Below are 13,644 nucleotides of genomic sequence, written 5' to 3' on the forward strand. Positions count from 1 at the left end.
TCAGCACTGTTCTTTCTGCTAAGGATTGTTTTTCTATTCGGGGTCCTTTACTGTTCCATATGAATTTTTGGGTTGCTTCTATTTCATTGAAGAATGAGGTTGGAATGTTAATAGGTATCACATTGAATTTGTAGATAGCCTTTGGAAGCATTGCCATTTTCACGATGTTAATTCTCCCAATCCAGGAGCATGGGAGGGTTTTCGATTTCCTTAGTTCTGTTTTAATTTCCTTTTTCAGGTTTTTAAAGTTTTCATTATACAGGTCCTTCACTTCTTTAGTTAACTCCTAGGTATTTTATTTTTTGTGCAGCTACTTTTGGACATTTGTACAAATGATCACAAACAAGGCCATACTAACGCTATCAGCACAACTATGTTTATTGCAGTATTATTTACCATAGCTAAGATATGGAACCAATCCAGCTGCCCCTCAGTAGATGAATGGGTCAAGAAAATGTGAGATGTATGTATACACACACACTATATATATATATATATATATATATATATATATGTGTATATATATATATGTCAGAAAAGGATTTTTTATTCTTTTGTATCCTCTTAAAGGCAATATTCTCATAATATCTACTCAGTAATTATAGATTATTTGAAACCTCCTTCTGAGTCTGCCAAAACTATATGAGGAAGTCTGTTTGTGTATTTTTTTCTCCCTAGAGTTTAGTCCACAGTAGAGAGTCAGCCAAAGCACCTGAACAAATTCACGAAGTCAAAGTGAAAGCAGAAATTGAACTGGGTTTTAAAGACAAGTGAGAGAATGATCTGTCAGAATGAGAAACAGCTAAGTGAGAGGCTTGAAGGAGAACACTGGTAGAGGTAGAGACATTGGGAAGATCCCTAAGGGATTGCACACAGAATACAACAGGGATCTCTGTTTTGGTAGCAGGTGTATATACCACAGAAGTTTACTCCAGGAAAGAATTTGTGTTTTTACCTGATAGTATTTTTTGAAAAACCAAGAAACTCAGCAATAATGAGTAGTCACAGATACAAAAAGGCTGTGTTCTAGGCACATAAAGTTAGGATTTTTCATTATGCAAGAGGAAATTTCCATGATGCACTTAATTAGGCAGGGTTTCAGAAAGTGGCAAGTTATTGTTGTTTTCTTCTCTTGGAAAAAGGAAAATAAATTAACCAGTTTTCCCAGAAGTACACATGACTCCCAATTGGGTGTGATCAATTACATTCATACAAATCTAGTAGTTCTAAGTGAAATGGCCATGTCTTCTATGAGACAGTGTTTGGTGTCCACCATGGCTGTTTTAGAAGTTCAGAATGTGTGTGTCTGTTTCAATGTTAGGTAATTTAGAAACCACCAGTGTGATTCTGGTCTGGTAAAGGGAATTCTATTGGGAGCTTCTCGACCCCCCAGAGAAGATTGGAGAACCAGTGAGATAGGTCCTCTCTATTTCTTCTTCCTCCTTTTTCAAAAAATATTTTAAATATTTTATGTTTTTAATTTAAATTTTTTGTAAGGGTGATGTGGAGAGGGGTTACAGTTACCTAAGTCAGGTAATGACTACATTACTTTTTGAACAGTGTTATCCCTTCCCTTATTTTCTTCCATTTTTCTTTTTGCCAGTTCTATTTCCCATTGTCATTCCCATTTGACATACCTAACTTCCCATATATTCCAGGTCAGTTGGCATCCGATGTCCCAAATTACCACATGTATTTTGTAAGTAGAAAACACATTTTTTTCTTTTCTTTTCAAGTTTTGTGAAAAGAACGTGGCTGGTGCCCTGCTGGACTACAGGACTATAGTATTTTCAGTGTGTTGTATTTGGGTGATTTCAGTCTGAGGTTTATTTTACTTGTGGAGGGAAGGAAAATGATTTCAAGTTTGTGTGTATTTTCAAAATACTATTTTTGAGTTTGCCATTTTGATAGAAATGCATTTTGCAAAGCCTCCTTTCCCAGAGCAGTTAGAACAAAGTAAAAAGGTGGGAAGGGGTGGGGAACCTTCTGAGAAAGCATCTGAAACTGCAGAGATGGCCTTATCATTTTGAGATAGTCGACCTAGCTCAGTATTCTTTCTTTGTCTGGTTTGTATTAGAGCCATTAATGGATTCAGTGGACTGTACTTCCTGTCTATCTTCCTGGAGATGTAAACCCTGGTGGCCTCAAAAACATATGAGTAGGCCTGTATGTACTGATAAGCAATTATCACTGGTGTAAAAGGAAGAGAGATAAGGTCTAGGCCATCACAGGACAAAGACATTAAGATTTATTTCCAGTGTTATCAGGAGAGCTTTACTACCCGTGAAAAGCTCCTTCAGGCAGGAAAATAAAAGAAGGAAAGAAAAAGCATAAGGAGAGATTATATTTCTTGCAAGCACATCAATCAAAACAAGAAAGTCTGAATGCAAAATTGAAACACAATCAAAAAGTCAATTTTAAATGGAAGAAAAGCTTGAAAAAACATGGTCCTTCTGAGGATTAATAAGAAATACTTACCCAAGATATTATATATATATATATATATATGTATGTATAATCTTCCCCAAGAGTATATATGTATATATGATAGATAAATACATGTATGCCAGAAATCAAAATTAACAGAGTATGAAAGGGAAGAATAGTAGACACTGCTTTTACAAATGATTTGAGATTGAAATAATTTATATAGCTTGTATTCAGCCAGCGAGAGCAAGTTGGAAAATTTATAGAACTGTGAAAAATGGCTTGTATTAGATCAGAACTATTAAGAAATAGAACAGAATCTTAACTCCTGAGATGTAAAAGGATTTTTTTTAAATTAGGAAATCCAAGTTATCCATGGAATATAATTTTAATCATGAATTTAAGGATGGTATGTATTAATTCCAAAGATGAAAACTATTACTTCCTACTAGTGTTCTTTCTTAAGGATTCCTTATTGAAATGGAAGCATCAAGGACTCAGTTCACAGACTAAGGAATGCTAAAATGATTTATTATGCACGACCCCCATGGTTTTCTGTCTCAGAAATGCCTTCCACTAAAACTGAATAGCAATATGCAACAAATCTTTATGATTGAACCAATTGCCCAGAAGCCTATCCAGATGTGTGTGTGTGTGTGTGTGTGTGTGTGTATGTGTGTGTCTGAAGCTACTCTCATTCATTTCATTCATTCACTCATTAATTCATGAAGCAATTCTTTACTGAACATTTAATCTGTGTCACTAGAGTGAACAAACAGACAAGGTTCCTTTCTCTAAAGGACAAAGACACTTAGGAGTCAGTGAATTGTATGAATAAAAGAAGTTTAGGGGCAGGTCATCTAATTCAACTCTTTAATGCAAGAAATAGAGCAAAATTTAGAGTCATTAAGCTTCAAAGTTTCTGTGACAAAGAGGTGAAAAGCCCAGGAAATGGTGATGTACAAAATAGTAACAAGCCGGGCGCTAGTGGCTCACGCCTGTAATCCTAGCTACTCAGGAGGCTGAGATCTGAGGATCGTGGTTCAAAGCCAGCCCGGGCAAGAAAGACCATGAGACTCCTATCTCCAATAAACCACCAGAAAACCGGAAGTGGTGCTGTAGCTCAAGTGGTAGAGCGCTCGCCTTGAGCTGAAGAGCTGAGGGACAGCACCCAGGCCCAGAGTTCAAGCCCCACGACTGACAAAAAAAAAAAAAATAGTAACAGAAATCTAAGAGAATTCTTTTGTTCTTGTTCTTGCTGATGGTAGTGGTGGTTGTAGGGCTTGAACTTAGGGTCTGGGCACTATCCTGGAGTTCCTTTGCTGAAGGCTAGCACTCTATCATTTCCACTTCTGGTTTTTTGCTAGTTAATTAGAGAGAAGAGTCTCATGGACATCCTTCCCCAGTCTGGCTTTGAACTGTAATCCACAGATCTCAGCCTCCTGAGTAGCTAGTATTATAGACACGAGCCACCAGTGCCTGGCCCTAAGAGAATTCTTTATAGACAATTTGATGATAAGTCTCATATTACTCATCATTCAACAGTTTTACAGTGATTTTTTTTGTTTTGCTATCTTCATTCATAGATGTAATATATTTGGGTATTGTTAATCTTTTAATATTCACTCTTCCATCACCTCAAATGATTCCATAATTACAAGCATGTCACACACATACACACACATATATCATATACAATGTGTGTATATACATATATATTAAGTTACCTATAGGTTTATCTTTTAGGTCTAGCATCCACATATGAGAGAAAATATATAACCCTTTTTCCTCTGAACCTGTCTTACTTCACTTAACACAATGTTCATTCCTCAGTTCCATCTATTTCCTTCTAACACCATAATTTCATTCTCTTTTTTTTTTAAATTTTATTTTATTTTATTTGTGAACATACTGTACAGAGGGGTTACAATTGCATGGGCAGGATAATGCGTACATTTCTTACCAAGCACTGCAGCCTCCTCCTTTGTTTACCCTTCATATCACTTCCCAGCCTCCCCCCTCCCCCCACCCAATCCCCATCCTTCTCCTTCCCCCCTTCCCCCCCCACACCCCCGCACCGACGTTGTAAAGCTCATTTTGGACATGACAACTTGTACTTCTCATTGTTGCAACAGGAATTTCATTCTCTTTTATGGCTGAACAATACTCCATACTCCGTGTGTGTGTGTGTGTGTGTGTGTGTGTGTGTGTATGTGCATATCTAATCTATCTATCTATCTATCTATCTATCTATCTATCTATCTATCTATCTATCTATCTATCTATCTATCTATCTATCTATCTATTTATCGCATTTTCTTGATCCATTCATCCTTGTAGGACATCTGAGCTGTTTCCACAGTTCTGCTGTTGTGAATAATGTTGCAATGAACATTAGTAAGCAGGTACCTTTACTGTATTCTGCTTACATTTCTTCAGATATATGTTCAAGAGTTACATGAGAGGGATAGCTTAATTAAAATAGTGAATTTGCATGTGTGAAATACTGTGGTGTAACACCTTTGAGCAATTAGGACATAATAAAAAAATTGAATGACAGTAATATCAAATAGGTCCTGTCTGGAATTGGGGTACTAATGAGAGATAGGGAGACTGGAGATAGTAAAGGAGGATGAGTATAGTGCAAATCCTTTATGCACAAGTGTGAAAATGGACCAGTGAAGCTAGTTGAGATTGGTTTGGGAAGGGGACAGGAGGAACAAAGGAGAGCGACAAGGGGAGGGCATCTAATCAAGGTACGTTGTATGCATCTATGCACATGGCAGATGACATGGGGCTTTTGCTAACCTGTTTTCCCAGACTTCCATCTAAGAACTTATTTATTAAATTCTTAAAAAGAATCACACCACCCCTCTCTCAAAGGGATCTTTTCCTGTAGAGGTGAGCAGGCTTTCTGTGGAAAGAGAGTGTGAGGAAACCTGAAGCTTATTTTAGCAAATTGAGAATGATAGGAAATATTAAAAATCAAACCTCATTCCTCAGTAGCTAGTCTTTACTTCTCTGCATAAATAAAATTTGTGTCCTCATGGTGAACATTTCAAAGAAATGTAACCAGACCATTATTACTTCTATTCAATATTGTATTGGAAGCAAGTAGAGGAAAAAAATGAAAAGCATCAGCTTGATTATATAGAAAGAAGTAGAACTCTCTTTGTTGATGATGATCTGATATATCATGATCTGATTACAATTGATAGTTAAATTGATATCTCATGATTGCACTATATCAAATATCTGTTGATTCAGAACTTTGACTAATTTTTGTCAGAGGCTGAATCATGGAAGAAATAAAAAGGTGGTACTAAAGGGCCTAAAGTATATTGAGAGGGTAATGACAAAAATGTTTTACAATGAATTGTGGTGTAGACTGCAGAATTTTTAAGATGTTCTTTCATAGTCTTGGGGGCTTGAACTCAATGACTCATGGTTTTGTTGGCTTTTTCATTTGTAGCTGGCATTCTAACAATTCAATTTCACCTCTTCTAGCTTTTGCTTTTTTTGGTGGTGAACTGGAGATAAGAGTCTCATGAGTTTTTCTGTCTGGGTTGGCTTTGAATCTCAATCTTTAGGTCTCAACCCCCTGAATAGCTAAGAATAATAGATGTGAGCCACCAGCTGTTGGCTTCTGTGAGTATTTTTTTTTTTGCAAAATTACTTTTGTTTACATTTTTGTACTTTTTTATTGTAAAAATACTGTACAGAGGATGATAACTGGTGATGGAAGAGTAAATGGGAGTGGGGAGAATGATAGCAGAGTGATCCTGATCAAGATGCACTATATAGGTAATGGACATGTGAAATTGTAACCCTTGTACAGCCATTTAATGATAAAAATTAAATTACAAGTATTATGCCCACTGACTTGTTGAATCATTGTGTCTTGCTCATGAATTCCACAAGTGCATTGCTCTGTGTCATTTTATAATATTCAGAAGATCCCAATGTTCAAGATGACAGACAGGGATGTGTAACAGTAGTGGTGAGAAAAGAGCACTAGGTAAACTCATAATCTGTTCATCTGCTAGATGGCTTGTAGTTAGAGTGGCCACTCCTCCTTCTAGCCTGGCAATTCAGGAATCAATCAATCTGTCAGTCATTCCAGCATTCTGGAAATATTTGGCTCAAGGCTTTTCAACAACTGTCACAACACCTGTCCAGATGAATGTGAAGATGAGTAGAAAACAAGAAGAAACTGACAGTGGCTATACTTTTTGTTTTTTAACATTTACCCTGGCTTTTCACGTGAAGCTTGTGTTTTGCTTTATGGCATGGCCCTAGGTTGTTAATAGGAAGCAGAGACTTTCTACCCGGAATTTCGTTCTCTCTCTCTCTCTCTTTCCTTTCTCTGTCTTTCTCTCAGACCTCAGTGTGGAGTTGGAAATCGATAAGTTCAAGGACATTTCTTACCTTTATCCTCTTAGCTCAGCAAATGGGGATAGATGATAGGAGTTTAACTAGTTGTTATATTGTTAGGTGAAAGGATTCCTAGGTAAAGAATGAGGTTTTCTCATGGCCATTATTTTCTTTTCAATTCTTTTTCAGTTCATAGAAAGAACTGAAACTGGTTACATTGCTAAGGTGAAAAGGTCCGTGCTCTAGCATTCTGCTCTTGTATTTCTGCAATGAAGTCTTTCAGGCCTTGACACTTTACAAGCCCAAAATGTCAATCATTATTCCCAGCATGTATACTCTTCTTGCCACCACTGTGTAGGATGTGGGTACCACTCAGAAATTATAGCAAGTTAATCTACAGGCTTTATTTAATCATCCTTAGAAACATATGAACACAGTTGGTGTGCTTGAGTACTTGGAAAATTAAATTATTCTTTACAATTAGTCTACTGAGCTGGAAGAAAAAAATAAAGAACACTCATCAAAGGGGGGAATAGTGACAAAATTGCAATCACTAATGGTTTTTAATTATAATTGCATAATACTCTCTTGATACAAGTGCTATTCATTGTTTTGATACTTCCTGCCACTGATCCATTAGCCACCCCCCCAAACTTACACAAGCATCTAGCCTAGACAACAGAATATGAGAATATTATTCACTGCATTCAAGAGTCATGAGGGATAGCTAAGCTAATGGTTCATGCCTATAATCCTAGCTACTTAAGATTGTGAGATTTGAGGATTGTGGATCAAAGCTAGCTTTGGCAGAAAACATCTATGAGACTGTTAACTCTGGTTATCTACCAAAAGGCTGGAAATGGAGGTGTGGCTCAAGATCACCAGCATTGAGTATTTAAAAAGCTAAGGCACAGCACTCAGGCCCTGAGTTCAAGCACCAGTACAAGCACAAAGAAAGTGAGCTTAAGTTAATGTAATGCTTGACTATTCTATTAGCACATGCTGGGGAAATGAGAAATGATAGAAGCTTTATCCATATATATATATATATATATATATATATATATATATATATATATATATATATTTTTTTTTTTTTTTTTTGGGTCCGGTCGTGGGACCTGAACTCTCGGCCTGGGCGCTGTCCCTGAGCTCTTCAGCTCAAGGCTACTGCTCTATCACTTGAGCCACAGCGCCATTTCCAGCTTTTTTCTTTTTGCTTATGTGGTGCTGAGGAATCGAACCCAGGGCTTCATGCATGCAAGGCAAGCGCTCTACCACTGAGCCACCTTCCCCAGCCCTATCCTTATATTTTATATAATGGCTTTATCCTAGGATGAAAAGAGAAGTAAAATAAAACACAGGTCATTTTTGTTTATTATGTATTATTTATTAATATCTTGCTATTAATATTTACCTACTGGGTTTTATGTAAACTTAAGTTTATATATCTCTAGGATACATTTTAGAAGTTGGATTGTTGGATCACATGATATATTAGCAGGGTCTGACTTTAAAGGATTCATATGAAATACTTTTGTGATGATTGTTATAAAATTTAGATATATGTTACTACTCAGAAGTATAGCTACCGAAAGCAGATACAAATTTAAAATTCTTAATGGGGTTCCATTCTGGCCACATCCTTGCCAGCATTTGTTATTGTTAGATTTCCTAATAATGGCCATTCTAACTGGAATGAGTGGATTTCAATTTGTTTTGATTTGCATTTCTTTTATGGCCAGAGATATTGAACTCTACTTCATATGTCTATTACCTGTTTTTTCTTCCTCTGAGAAGTCTCTTTTTAGGTCTTTAGCCCATTTATTGATTGGGTTTTGAGGTTTATTTTTGGGCTCCAAGTATATTTTGGATGTGACGTCCTTGTCTGATACATAGCTAGTGAAGCTTTTCAGCCATTCTGAGAGCTTTCTATTTATCTTGCTAGCTATATATGTCCTTTGCTAAGCAGAAGTTCTTCAGTTTGATTTATTCCCATGCATCCAGCCTTTATTTGATTTGTTGTGATTATGGATCTTGTTTAGGAAGTTTTGTCCTGTGTTTAGAAGGCTTAGAGTTTCCCCTAGCTCTTCCTGTAGTATTTTCAAAGTATCTGGCCTTACACTGAGATCTCTGATCCATTTAGAGTTGATTCTGATACAAGGTGATATATATGAATGTAGCTTCAGTTTTTTGCATGTAGCTAGCCAATTTTGCCAGCATCATTTGTTGAAGAGGCTTTCTTCCCACCTGTGTTTTTGGCTCCTTTCTAAAATATTAGGTGGCTATATGTTTGTGGGCTTATTTCTGGACCTTCTATTCTATTCCCTTCACTCTGGAAAGCAGTATAGAACTTCCTTAAAACACTAGATATAGAGCTTCGCTATGACCCAGCAATTCAACTCCTGGGTGTTTATCAAATGGACCAAAAACCAGGCCAAACTTAAGCCACCAGCACAACCATGTTTATTACAGCATTGTGTACTATAGCCAAGATATGGAATCAACCTAGATGATCCTCAGTGGATGAATGGGTTAAGAAAATGTCACAGTGACTCTTCTCTCTCTCTCTCTCTCTCTCTCTCTCTCTCTCTCTCTCTCTCTCTCACACACACACACACACACACACACACACACACACACACAACCACACACTGGAATTCTATTCATCCATCAGAAAGAATGATTTTGTACCATTTGTAAGGGAATAAAGACTTCAAAAATATTGTATTAAGTGAAGTAAGCCAGAACCAAAGCAACATAGGCCGCATGGTTTACCTCATTTGTGGAAACTAGATTGTGCTTATAAATCTACAAGTAAGCACATTGAATGACCCAAAAAAATAAATAAAACTGGGAAATGATATATTATACAGGACCCTAATCATTAACATACAGAGGCCAAAGGAGGCTAAGCATAGGAGTGGTGGACAAAGGGCTCAATAGCTAAGTGCATATGATCATATGAAATAATATTCTATGAAATGAACTCCAGAAAATAAAATGAGGCAGTTTTTCAGTTGCAATTGTTGCTGTTTTCATTCTTCTTTCCTTTTTTATTGTTTGTATTTGGAAGGGTATGGGAGGGCAACTAAAAGGTGGAACAAGGATGAACAAATACAACAGTGATTCTCATCAGACACTATGTGGAAAATGAACTGGATATCTTATGGGTGGGGATGGAAGGGGAAGGTTGGTAGAGCTAGTGACAGAAGGGGAAAAATGGTTAAAAAAGAATTGTACTCATTGTACGTGAGTCATGTAACTGTAACCCCTCTGTATATCAACTATACTAAAACAATTTAAAAAACAAAATTAAATCTTAATGAATGACAATTTAAGAAATTCTCCAGATAATCTGTAGCAGATATATAAATTAAAATTATTATACAGAACATAATGATACCTTTAGTACTTCAGGAAGGTAAATCACTTCAGAAAGAAAAAGTCAATTTCCTATTGAAGATTCCATAAGAAAATGTTAATATATCAGGTGTGAAGTGATTTTTTGGATGGGAAGTAGGATATGAAAAGCCTATAATTTAATTTATCTATTTTCCTAAATTGCCAATCAAGGATTAGGCAAACCATACCTTACTTCAAGAACTTCTGTTAATAGATGAGAGAAAAAAAAAACTCTACTCCTGCATATGGAGCCACAAATTTTTCCAGTCCTCCAATGGAGAATTATTAAAATTTTAATTATAAAACTATATAGGATTCCCTCAGTAGGACAATTGAAAAATATTATCTAAATCATAACTTGTCTTGTTAAGTCCATCAAGAGCAAACGGTTGATGAAAGAACTTTAAGAGGGATGAGTCACTTATCTTTATCTTTAAATTCAAGTATTTCAGGCTGTTGGCTGAATATGATTTATATCAATAGATATTACTTGTCATGCAGGTTATAGGTAATTTTCAAGAGTCCCTTTATATTGAGAAACTGGTCTTAGAATCAGAAATCACTTCTAAAACAGGAAGAACGCTGCTAATAGTAGCTTTGTTTTTAATTAACAGAGTAATTCAGAATGTACACTTGGAGAAATAACTACATCCACTAAACTACTTAGGAGCTACTTCCCATCCCCGCTTTCTACCCTTAAAATGCACCATGACACAAGTGACGGTCTGTACTTGGAGACTTATGTTGAGATAGGATATGACATGTAATGGAATCTTATGAATTCTTCATTATTCAATCATTCATTTGGTTATTGAATAGATACATTTTAGATACAACTATGCAACTACTATGAACCATGCAAAGTTTTTTCAGATTCCATGGTGAGTTCAAGATTTTGGATCTGAGAAATGAAAGAATCACACAAATATTTCATTAAGAATTGTGCCAACCATTATGGGGGAAAAGTAAAAGAGACCTTCTCCCCTCAAAACCGGGATGGATTAAGGGATTGTATCTACTTGAAGTTCAAAGGTTTCTCAGGGCAGTAGCACCTGATTTTGTAACTGGCAACCTTCGTTTCCTAATTCCAATTCCGTTTTCCTCTTCATGCTGGCTAATAGTTATATGATAGTCTTAGGTTACTGCTTTACCATTCAAGTGAGACATAAAATTATACTAAAGCAGACAGCAGAAATATCACTCTAAACAAGGCAAGTTATTATCTCCAAGATTCCTGATTCAGTCCCTTCCATTCCCAAAAATTTCTGTCAGGCTTCTTGTCCCCTGGGCTACTTTGATCCCCTGAAAGCAAGGGTGGATTCTTATATGTACTATCCAAAAACAAGGAAAAGAGCACTATCTGTATCTGATATTTCTAATCATAGCATTTCCAGTCAGACTCAGATGCTGATATATTGAGAAATACCAGATTCAAACCTATAGTAAATAGGAAACTTTATTTTTTTTTGCATCCTTTGAAGTTCATTACAGCTAATGAGCATTTGACAGGAAACCATGGAATAAATAAAGGAAAATGCACCCTAATCTAATCTTTGCTCTGGGGAAATGTGAAACTCAACAATGAACTAAAGCTACAGGCAATAAATAAAAAGCAAGTTGTGTGTGTTAATATAGTCAGACATAATCCTAGAGTAAAAACTCCTAAATAAAAAGCTAACACTAGACAACTAAAATTTAATAGAGTCTATCCTGAAGTGGTAGGCTTGTGGTTGATTATTGATTATTTTCTCCTTATTTATACTTTCAATTTTTTCTATAAACTCTTTCTTTTATAATATATAGATAGTGAAACATTTTCTTTATATACATAAGTACATAAATAGATCATATATCACATATGATATACGAATAATATAGTGTAAAAATGTATAAATGTGTTATATACATATACACATGCACATTATATAACAGTTTTTTAAAACAAATCTGATATAATTCTTACTGTGTTCCTCTCTAAATTGCCTCCTAAACCACAGGTCCAAATTTTAATTTTCTTTCTAATGCCTTTCCCCCCCTCTAGTTTGTGATTTTTTTATACTTATGTGTACTTCCTAGATCTGTTATCATTAGTTTTGGGTATCAATGGTCATTATGACTTCTAATACACCTTCTGTTTTGTTCTCTCCTCTCCTTTTCCTTCTAAGTACATTTAGGTGATACCTTTTGAAAATGTCCCATGATTCTCGGGTGTTCTGTTGTGCTTCTTTGCTGATTTTCCCCTCTGCATTTCAGTTTGAGCAGTTTCTATTGACCTAGCTTCAAGCTCATTGATTCTTTCCTTGATTGTGTCTGGTTTACTAATGATTTCATCAAAGGCAGTCTTTTCTTCTGTTATCACCAGCCTTTCCTTTGATTTTTTTTCTTCCAGAATTTCCATTTCACTGATTACATTACTCATTTGTTCTTGCGTGTTTCCTATATTCTTTTTCATTAGAACCTTTAACATACTAATTAGTTATTTCAATTCATTGTCTGATAATTCCAAAATATGCATCACCTGAGTCTGATTCTTATGCTTTCTCTGTTTCTATAGACATCTCTTGAAATGACTTGTCAAAAACTAATAAGCAGCTGAAGTAAATAAGCTTTTATATATAGATTTAATGTGCATTTGACTAGGAGTTGTAATATATTTAATATTTGTTGTGTTTTTAGGCTCCAGAGACTTTAAATCCTTTCACTATCCTTATTTTGTGTTCTCCTTAAGTAGCCTCCTATCATTTCTGAGCTGTAGTCTACTATTATACTGGAACCCTATTGGCACAATGTAAGCTGTGGAAAGGAAGTCTTCGATGGCCTTATGAACAAATGCCAGTCTTTTAAGGGGTATGTACATCTTTGGACTTCACAAACTTTACAAGTATATTTTAGCCTTCTCCACATTCAAGCTAGAGTGTGCTGGAGTTAAGGGAAAATATATGGCCTTTCTCTTGGTTGTGTAAAGCTATGGTTCTGTTGTTTCTGACTATAGACATTTGGTATGAAAAATGCTTTGTACGTCAGTCTTTTATGGTGTTTCTTCTTCTCCCCTGCTAAATCCAAGAAGAGTTCTTTATTGGCTCTTCAATATGAAATCTCTAAGAGTTCTTGAAGTAAACTCACCAATATGTGCCCCCTGGTACCCAGGTATCTGTCACTGTTCAGAGTCTATACTCAGCCACCCAACAATCCGTGAAATCTGCCATTTAAGTTTTCCTTCTGGTGTATGTGCAATAGTCTCTGTCCAGAAAAGCAATTGCTTCACTCTCCAAATTCAGTCAACATTCTAAATTTTAGGATAGCAATTTGTCTTTCTAGTTGTAAAAACATAAATGATCTCTTCCAAAAGCCTTTAAATGTTGGAGCCAAAAACTATGAGAAGCTCTATTTTATAATTGCACCTTTCCAGTGACATATTTGAGCAAACTTGAACTATTT

General features: G+C 35.8%; 1 protein-coding gene across 5 annotated transcripts in view; it reads right to left on the reverse strand.

Annotated features, from left to right (window-relative positions):
- The window catches only part of Lingo2 (leucine rich repeat and Ig domain containing 2), a 1,109,212-nt gene that overhangs the window by 54,343 nt on the left and 1,041,225 nt on the right, over positions 1-13,644 (reverse strand). The window lies entirely within an intron of this gene.

The sequence above is a fragment of the Dipodomys merriami genome, unplaced genomic scaffold (genome assembly GCF_024711535.1).
Source record: "Dipodomys merriami isolate MVZ:Mamm:240054 unplaced genomic scaffold, mDipMer1.0.p SCAF_11, whole genome shotgun sequence".
Classification (NCBI taxonomy): Eukaryota; Metazoa; Chordata; class Mammalia; order Rodentia; family Heteromyidae; genus Dipodomys; species Dipodomys merriami.